This window comes from Prunus persica, chromosome G6 (genome assembly GCF_000346465.2).
Source record: "Prunus persica cultivar Lovell chromosome G6, Prunus_persica_NCBIv2, whole genome shotgun sequence".
Classification (NCBI taxonomy): Eukaryota; Viridiplantae; Streptophyta; class Magnoliopsida; order Rosales; family Rosaceae; genus Prunus; species Prunus persica.
The window spans coordinates 12,944,483-12,954,476 of record NC_034014.1 but is presented as its reverse complement, the minus strand read 5'-3'; positions in this window follow the sequence as shown (position 1 = coordinate 12,954,476).

The window sequence follows — 9,994 nt, the reverse complement described above, 5'->3', positions numbered from 1 at the left end:
CGCCAAAATGGAGGGTGGATCAATTTTGGTTTTGCGCGACGGATATATCTTCGTCGCATAAAGTGTAATGCCGGTGCTTTCTTGCGCGACAAAATAAGTGATTTGCGCGACGTAATTTAAACCTTGCGCGACGAATAGTATTATGTGCGCGACGAAGTTTTGTGCGACGAATAATGTTATTCGTCGTGCAAAAAAGCAGATGTCAACAGGTAATTGCGCGACGGAAATGTTGTTTTGTGCGACGGAAAAGTGAGTTTTCGTGACGGCATTTTGCGCGACGGATTTTGAATGTTCGTCGCGCAAAGTCCTTCTTCTTCATATTAGTATCTGCCATTGCAGAGGCAGAATGCAGAAATTGCATTCTGCCTCTCTCTCACTCTCCCTGCCGCTGCTCTGCTGTGAATTCAGTACGTTCATTGGGTATGTATTTTTTGTCGTTAGTTTAAATGTATTAATGTAAATTTGTAGTAACGCTATTAATTTTGTTATCGTTAGGGATATTTATGATTAGTGACTGGTGGAGAACGATTGAGAAGGTATGTTATTGTAAAAGTTTGTTTGTTATGTTTGTAATTTTTTTGTGAAGTTACACTACTACAAAAAGTGAAAAAGACGACCAGAAAACAACGACGGTCTAAGTGAAAATCGTCGTGGTTTTTAAAAAGACGACGGTTCTAAAAACACCGTCGTGTAATACAACCTTAGACAACTAAAAAATGGAGATTCAAATGGCTGTTCAAAAACAACGACGTACCTAATTAAACAACCGACGTCTATTTGAAACAGATTTCCGCAGTGTAAAATCAATGCCAACAAAGAACGGCAGAAGTTATGAATCGACCGACGTAGAAAGTAAAGACGACGATTTCAATAAAAATCGCCGTTTTTACTCATAAAATAACACGACGAGGTTTTCGTATAAGACGCCGTATAATTACAAACAAATCCACGGCTTTAAAATACAAAATATCGCCGTATTAAATTAATGTACAACGACGGAAAATATAAATATATCGACGTCATTCTCGTATAGTTCTACGACGTTATCTTTAAATCGTACAATAAAATTTAACGTCGTATTTATTCATTTCATACGTCGTACCTTTAATTTAAACCGTCGTCTTAATAAGAATTTTTGTTAACAATTTTTTTCTTTGATTTTCTTATCCTACGTCGATAGATCTACTTAATGACAAGAATTGAAATAACCACGACGGTTTATAAAGAAAACCGCCGACATAATCAGATTTGTCTGAGATCCCAAGGGTTACGAAATCTTACCAGATGGAACTCTGTTCCACATCATAATCTTAACAGATGACACAGATTTGCAATCAGAGAGACAATTTTTTGGAAGTTGATGATGTGTGTGCGTTTGTGTATCTACAAATATTATACCTAACGTCGTTGCAAATTTGCAATCAGAGAGACAATTTTCAACGACGGTTATATTATACCTAACGACGTTTAAAAAACAAATCAACGTCGCTCAACAAATATATTACGTCGTCTTAGTCTTACTTAAGACGACGAAAAACGACGACAGTAATACAAAAACAGTCGTTGTTTTTATATTCTTATTTTATTTAAATCTGTCATCCAAAAAAGAAACTTTACATATTCCAGAACATTAATTTCCTTCATTTTAAATTTCCTCGGAAAAAAAAACTCTATTTATAACGCACTGTAATTGAAAAATAAACTGAAAGGTCACGGGAAAAAAAATTCTATTCATAATTTAAAAATTCAAATCCACGTCGGTTATATTAAACCTAACGACGTTAAATGAAAAGATTCCACGTCGCAAAACAAATATTGCGTCGTGTTAGTTAAAAACGACGGCATAACAAAAAACCGTCGTTGTTTCAAACTGAATTAATTTAAAATTTCTTCGGGAAAGCAAAATCTATTTATAATTTCCTCGGGTTAGTAATATTGCATCGTGTTAGTTTACAAATTCTAGAACATTAATTTCCCTCATTTTAAATTTCCTCGGGAAAGAAAAATCTATTTATCACGCTTTGTAATTGAAAACTAAAACTGAAAGAATTCGGGAAAAAAAACTCTATTTATAATTTAAAAATAAAATCCACGTCGGTTGTAGTACACTTAACGACGTTTAACAAAATAATCTACGTTGGTAATTATAAATCTACCGCCATCTTACCTTAATATAGACGACGAGAAAAGACGACGGTAGAACAGAAAACCGCCGTTGTTTCAGTTTCTTTAACAGTTTGGTCCTTTATCTTTCTGCAGGACTTGTATAGTTCAAAGCATTGACAATGTCTTCATCATATCTCCCAGCAACTACTGATTCGATTGCTCATGCTTTAGAGGCCATCTGAAGCCATTTCTATTCTTTATCGCATTCTTGAAACCCATCTTCTTCTTCTGAAGCTCTACGGATAAAGGAAGAGGCTATCACAAATCTGACGGATCTTCTTAGCCAAGAAAATCAAGCAGATTTCCCTGAGAAGCGAACTTTCCTTCGACAGCGAGTGGAGGCCAGGCTTGCATCTCTTTTGATGGAAAGCAAGGAGTATTCAGAAGCACTAAGTGTCCTATCAGGCTTGAGCAAGGAAGTGAGAAGGCTAGTTGACAAGCTTCTCCTTGTGGACATATATTTGATGCGACTAAGCTCAATTTCTCTTTGAGAAAGACATCCAAATTATTGTCTTTGAGACGTGAGAGACAGTGTCTCTGAGAGAGGAAGAACTTGGAACCCTAAATGTAAACCGAAAATGAATGAAAGCGACAAATTTATAGAATAAATTTTTAAAACCAACGGCGGTCCTTACAAACAAACCGCCGTTTAAATTGTAAAATCAACGTCGGTATGACCGACGTATATTAGAGAAATCCACGTCGGTACATTAATAAAAACGACGTGTTAAATAATCTACCATGACGCGAGTTATTACTTATGTACTTTAATTTTTGAGTTTACTACGACGGTACCTACAACACTACTGTCGTATTTATTTACCACGTCCGAAGTTATATGTAACCGCCGTATTATTTTTTTGAAATGGTTTTATATGTAAGCAACTTTTCGTCTACCTGACATACACATGCGCTGTTTCCAAACCCGATTAAAAATTTCAATCTCCCACAGAAAACTTTTAGACTTTTTTCCTTGTCAGAGCACTGTCAGAGTATCTCATCGTCTTCCTCTCGTTTTTCTCGTCGTCTCTGAACTTAAACATAATCTTCCTCTTGCTTTCATTGCACGCAAAAGGTAAACTTTCATTTTCACTATTTTGGTTGCTGTTTTGCATGCTCATACGTTTTTTGTTTGAAAAATCTTTTTACCTTTTTTCTGGCCAAAATCATTTTACTTCTTTCCAAGTTCGATAAAATATACAGACAAAGAGGGAAAGTTTCCAACTTTGAAGACAACTACCTCAACTAAATAAGACGACGGTAGCTTCTTATTTACGTGGTTAAATATGTAGACCACGACGGTTCGTCAGTCGTTCTAGCGTCGTCTGAAAATTGACAAAGTTGTTTTTAAAATTATAGTCTTTTTTTTATTTGCTTGTTTAATTGCAGGTTTGATTTCTCTGAACAATGGTTTTTGTTTTTCCCTAATTTGATAAAATATAAAGAAAAAGAAAGTAGGGTTGGTATCTAATATAGACGACAGTATCTTATTGTTTTACGTCGTCTGAATGTTAATACCACGACGTCATATTAAAATACCGTCGTCTATATAAGATTCCAAAACTTTCTTTCTTGGCCTTGTATTTTATCAAATTAGAAAACAAAAACCATGGTTCAGAAAAATCAAATCTGCAATCAAACATTCACAGAGAAAGAAAGAAGGATTTTGGATCCTTATATAGACGACGGTATATTACTACTGACGTCGTGTGAACATCAATACCACGACGTTATATAAATATTTCGTCGTGTATAGTTAATTATCACGTCGTTTATAGTTAATTATTTCGTCGTTGTTTAATTACCTTGGTTTTAAACATCTATTATGTGTGAGATTATTTCATTGCGTCGTTTAAAATCATATCATACGTCGTATTTTATTAATAACCGTCGTTTGTGTTCTTAATCTTTTCCTGAAATATTTTCACTTGCAGTTTTGTCTATAAAAATGGTTTCTCACCAAGACCAAAGTAAGGATTCTGGCTCCAAGAAAAATGGAGGTAAGGAGCTTGGAATGGTACCTCCTCAAGAGAATCCTTCGAAGAAGATGAAGTTTGCTTCATCATCTGCTAAGACAGAACCAACCAGCACGACAACAATCTCTGATGATTCAAAGTCTGGTCGAGGTATGAGCACAATGCCTCGTGTTGTGAAGAGAAAACTTCAGAAACTGAGGCCAATTGTTGAGTACAATAAAAGGGGGAAAGGAATTGGCCAAGCACATAGTGAGATGCAGTCCTACATTGGTGTGTTGGCACGCTCCAGAGTTCCACTTGTGGACATGAAATGGGCTCAAATCCCCAAGGATATAAAGGAGCAGATTTGGGAAGCAGTTGACATTGCTTTTGTGGTAGGTCAAGGGGCCAAGAACTCTGTGTTAGCTTCTGCTGCCAAGAAATGGAAGGATTTCAAGTCTACACTAACGAGGCATTATATCCTTCCATACACCAATGACAGGGAGAGATTAAGCCAACCCCCTGAAACATATAAATTCATAGAGAAAGCACAATGGGATGCCTTTGTAGCTTCAAGGTTATCCAAAGATTTTGAGTCTGTGCATTCTCAACATGCACAGATTAGGGAGAAACTTGAGTACAATCATCGATTGTCTCGAAAAGGATATGCTGGTTTGGAGGATCAATTGGAGGAAACCATGCCTGGGGTAGAAATTGATCGATCTACCTTATGGAAGAGAGCTAGACAGGACAAACATGGTAATATCCCGGATCCAAAGGTGGCAGAGAAAGCAAAATTAATTGTAAGCCTACTATCACTCTGTTTTAAATTTTTATTAAACTATGAATAATTCTTATTACGTCTTATGTTATATTTTGCGTCGTGTGAATGATATTACCACGTCGAAATTTTTTAAAAAACGTCGTTAAAGGTCTGAATCAGGAATCACTACTCTGTTTTCTGTAATTATAGCATAAGACGTCGGTGGTTTATTCATTTCGTCGTTTTAAAAAACTAACCACGTCGGTATAACTACCGTCGTGATAAATTATAATAACGTTGATTTATATGTTACTGCGTCGTCTGAAATTATATAATACGTCGTTTTTATATAAAGAACCGTCGTGTGTTTTTTGTTCTTACTTTTTTATATATCTTTGTTTTAGGATGAATTGCAAAAACAAGTCTCGGAAGGCCCGATGCAAAAACAAGTCTCGGAAGGCCCGATGCAAAAACAAGTCTTGGCGGAACGACAGCGTTTTGCGCGACGAATATAATATTTTCCGTCGCGCAAGGTTCCCCTTGCGCGACGTTTACTCTCTTCGTCGCGCAAAAGTACAAACCCTTCAGTTTCAGCCTCCCGCTAAACCCTAAATCCCAAAAATTTGGCAGACGACAGCCTTTTGCGCGACGAACTGTGTCTGTTTCGTCGCGCAAAAGTCACAGACCCTAATCCCGATTAAAATTTTGGCGTTCTGGGAGACCTTGCGCGACGGATATTTCGTCGCGCAAGATTCATTAATAGCATTTTGCGCGACGGATGATGTTCTTCGTCGCGCAAAGTCGTAAAAATTTGCAGAAACGGCCCGATGCCTCCTTCTTCCCCATTTCTGGTTTTTTCCTCCGTTTCCCTCTCTCTCCGCCGTCACCTCAGCCCTCTGTCTCCGCCGTCACCTCAGCCACCGCCGCTCCTGTCGTAGCTTCCCCTGCCGTCGCCGTCGAGCCTGCCGTCGTGTGGAGTCGGTTTTGTCCCGAATCTTCGCCGGCCGATTTCTCTCTCCTCCGGCCACCATTTCCGACGCCTGAGGTATGGTTTCTCGACTATTTTTTGTGCTCTAGCTGATGGTTGGTTAGGATTTCTTGAATTTTCGCTATAGGAAATAGGAATTAAAACCCTAGGTTTTGGCCGGTTTGGGAATTTCAAATCCGGCCACTTCCGGCCATTTTTCGGGGTTGGTCCGAGAACAAAAGTGGCTCCAATTAATGTTTTCAACCTAGGGTAGGAACCTTGGCCGTTAGTTTTTAGAATTTTCCGGCGAATGTTATCGGTTTGGACACCCACGCGCTGCCGGCGGGTGTGGTGGCGCGTGGGATGTTGTGGCAGTGGGGCATTGGGTCCCAGAGCAATCCCCTGTTTGTCACGAGCGCGTAGGTTTGCTCGGATTTGAATTTGGTTACCGTTTGAGTCTTGATCGGATTTCGCCTATTGTACGATTTCCAGGTTTGATATGTTCGGACCGTTGGATCGAATTCAAACTCACGTAGTTGTACCTTTGTGTTTCTAGGATCGTTTAGGATTCGACCGATCGTTGATCGGAGTCCCGGATACTTCGAAATTCCAAACCCTAGGTCATGCTATGCTTTTAATTAATTAGTTTAAATTCTTAATGAAATTATATGTGCAGATGTCAGATTTGATTAGACGTGGTAGGTCGATGATGACTGCACCGAGTTCGGATCCTCCGGCTCAGTCGGCATCTGCTGCCACTGCTCCAGCTTTGATGGAGCACGTGCTGGTTGGTCCCGGGGCGTCCCAAGCGCCTGCGTCATCTGCGTCATTCGTCGCGCAGCCAGCTAGTGCTAGGCGGCGGCACCGGCCCGCCGACACCACCGACACGACATCGACCGACGGTACTGGTGCCTCGGGATCACAGCCAGGTATAACTACCATTTTGTATTGTTAATTTTATATTGAAATTTGACAATGTTGTTTATTTAACATTAATATCTTTTTTCTTTGCAGCGAAGAAGAACACCCGAGGGCCGTGTCGTCAGCTGAAGACGGCGAAGGTCACCCGGGTGACCAACAGTCATATCAGCATCGGATACGACGAGCGCCATCGGGCTGCACCGACGGCGGAGTTGCATAGCTCCTTGGCTCACGACATTGGCCACGTCGTGCGGACCCATTGCCCGATGCAATGGAAGTCTTGGAGGGTCATGCCTGACGAGATCAAGGTGGAGGTTCGCGGCCAGTTGTCGGTATGTACCTTACATTTTCATTAATTTTCTTTAAAATTGTGTATATTTCTATTACTTAACGTATCTAATTAATTGATTGCAGACGAACTATAACTTGGAGGATCTCGACGAAGAGTCGTTGGCGTACGTCAACAGACTCTTCGCTGAGAGGTACAAGCAGTGGAAGAGCGACTTGCACCATCATTTTCAGGCCTTCGATGATCCGCAAGTCGCTCATCAGGAGGGTTGCCCGAAGGAGCTTGAGGGGCGGGAGGATAGTTGGGAGTGGCTCTGCGCTCATTTTCAAGCGCCCAAATATGTGGTATTTTTTTTTAATAATATTTGTTTAATTATTACTTATTTCTTATTAATGTTTATTTCATTTTTTTTATTTCATTATTATTTAATTTGTTATATTTTAACTAATACGTTTCATTTTTTGTATAACAGAATAAAGCCCAAGTGAATAAGGGTAATAGGAAGAAGAAGACCCTTCTCCACCATTCCGGCTCCAGGCCCTTTTCGTATAGGATGGATGCACGGCGACGGGTAATAATCACATAATTTATATTTCATTTTTAATGTCATTTTTATTAATTTATTTTTTTCATACTAATATTTTTCTTCTCTTGTTCAATTTAGGAGGGGTCCAAGTTCCCAGAGATCGACGTCTTTGGTGACGTTTATGTTCGACCCGGGAATGAGTTGGCCGAGTCCCTTCATGTAAGTATTATTTAATTTTAATTCTTATGTTACGCATTCAATTTATATGCATGTTTAAATTTATATTTTATGTTATGTTCAACAGACGACGATGGTGGAGAGGAGCCAGTTGGTTCTTCAAGAGTCCGCCTCCCAGCTTCCTCCCGAGACTCCGATCGAGTCTGTGGCTCCTCCACAGGATGCTGGATTTCAGATCTTGACGGAGACGTTGGATCAGACTCTCGGGAGGAGGCCGGGGACATATTGTCGAGGGATGGGGAATGCCCGGCGGAGGGAACCTAGACCTCGTTCATCGGCGCAGTCAAACAGTCAGGTGACTGCTTTGACAGCACAGGTGGCCGAGCTTCAGGGTCAGATGTCGGTGATTCTACAGTCCCTCGCACAGAGCGGCTTTCCGATCCCGCAGTTTCGTGCGTCGACCTCCCAGCCCGTCCACCATGAGCATGCCCACCAGACCACTGCCCCGGTGGACGCCTAGACCACTGCCACGGTGGACGCCCAGACCTCCGAGCCGCATACTGGCGACGACCCGGTTGATTTTGCTTCATTATTTGATTAGTGTATTTATTTTCATCATAAACATTTATTTTATTTGTAATACATTTATTTTATTTTATAACAAAATTTTGTTCTAATTTATTTTTATTGCAATTTCATTGTTTAATCAATAAAAAAAAACCAATTTTATTTTAAAAAAAATAAAAATAAAAAACAAAAAAAAATTGTTATATTATTTTGCGCGACGGAAGATATTTCGTCGTGCAAACCCACATGTAACAAAAAAAATAAAAAAAATCCACTTTTTTATTACTTTAATTCTTGCGCGACGAAATGGTTCGTCGCGCAACATATTTTGCGCGACGACTGAGATTTTCGTCGCGCAAATATATGAGCGACGAAAACTTTCTCATCGCGCGAATAGTTCTGCGACGAACATATACGTCCCCGAACTAGTTTTGCGCGACGAATTAGGTTTCGTCCCTCTATTCTTTTCTTCGCGCAAATATACGTGCGCCGAATACTTTATCGTCGCGCAAATATTTATGCGACGAATAGTTGTTTCGTCTCCACATCGTTGGTGCTACGATGGTTTACCCGTCGCACAATTATGCGCGACGAAGGGTTGTACGTCGTCGCGCAAAGGCTTTCTTCACGATCTTCACGCGACGGAAGGTGCGCGACGAATTTTTTGTCGCGCAGAAATTAGGGCGACTAAATGAGACTTTGCGCGACGTTTTGTTATTCGTCGCGCAAAGAGTAAAATGTAGTAGTGATTCCTACGGCTATCGCTACCCACGACAACTAGACTACTAAATGTTCTTCGTGTTCGTATATGTTCATAGTCCAATTTAAGCCATAAAGGTGCATTCGATCGGAAAAAGGAATAGAAAAGCAGAAATACCTTGTTTCTACGATAGTGCAAGTTCGCCGAAAATCTCTTCGTCGTGTAATAGTCGCCAGAAATTACCTAGATTGCTAAAGATAGGTCGCTAGAAATCATCTTTCACAATGCTCTCAAATTGCTCTCACAAACAAAGTGACTCCCCCATCCGGAGTCACCCTTATTTATAGGGAAAAGGAGCTCCGCATGTGTGCTCCGACACGTGGCACCAATCAAAGGTGGAGGCTATCAGCACTCAGAGCGCAGAAGACTAAGCGTCATTATGTCAAATCCATCTCGCTTCCCAATGCACACACCTCTCATGGAAGCCCAAGCGACAACGGTATCAATGGAATGGTCGGAAGGTCTCTGTTTGGCTCTCGACATTTACCACCATTGTAAGAAAAATACAAGTCCAATACTATTTGGAATAACATAATTACCGAACGGCATGCACAAAACTAGTGACCCCTGAGAAACCAGGAACGCGATTTGAACGAAGAAGTACACACTAGCAAGGAAGGGCCCAAGCTTTTTGCCCCAACTGGAGTCACCGAACGATAATGCGCGAAGAAGTATATTAACAGAGGTGAGACCTCGGTGCCCCCACACGTGGCACCAATCAGAGGAGGAGGCTATCAGCACGTGGAGAGCAGAAGACTAAACGTGAAGAGCAGAAGACTAAGCGTCATTATGTCAAATTGATCTCGCTTCCCAATGCACACACATCTCATGGAAGCCCAAGCGACAATGGTATCAATGGAATGGTCGGAAGGTCTCTATTTGGCTCTCGACATTTACTACAAT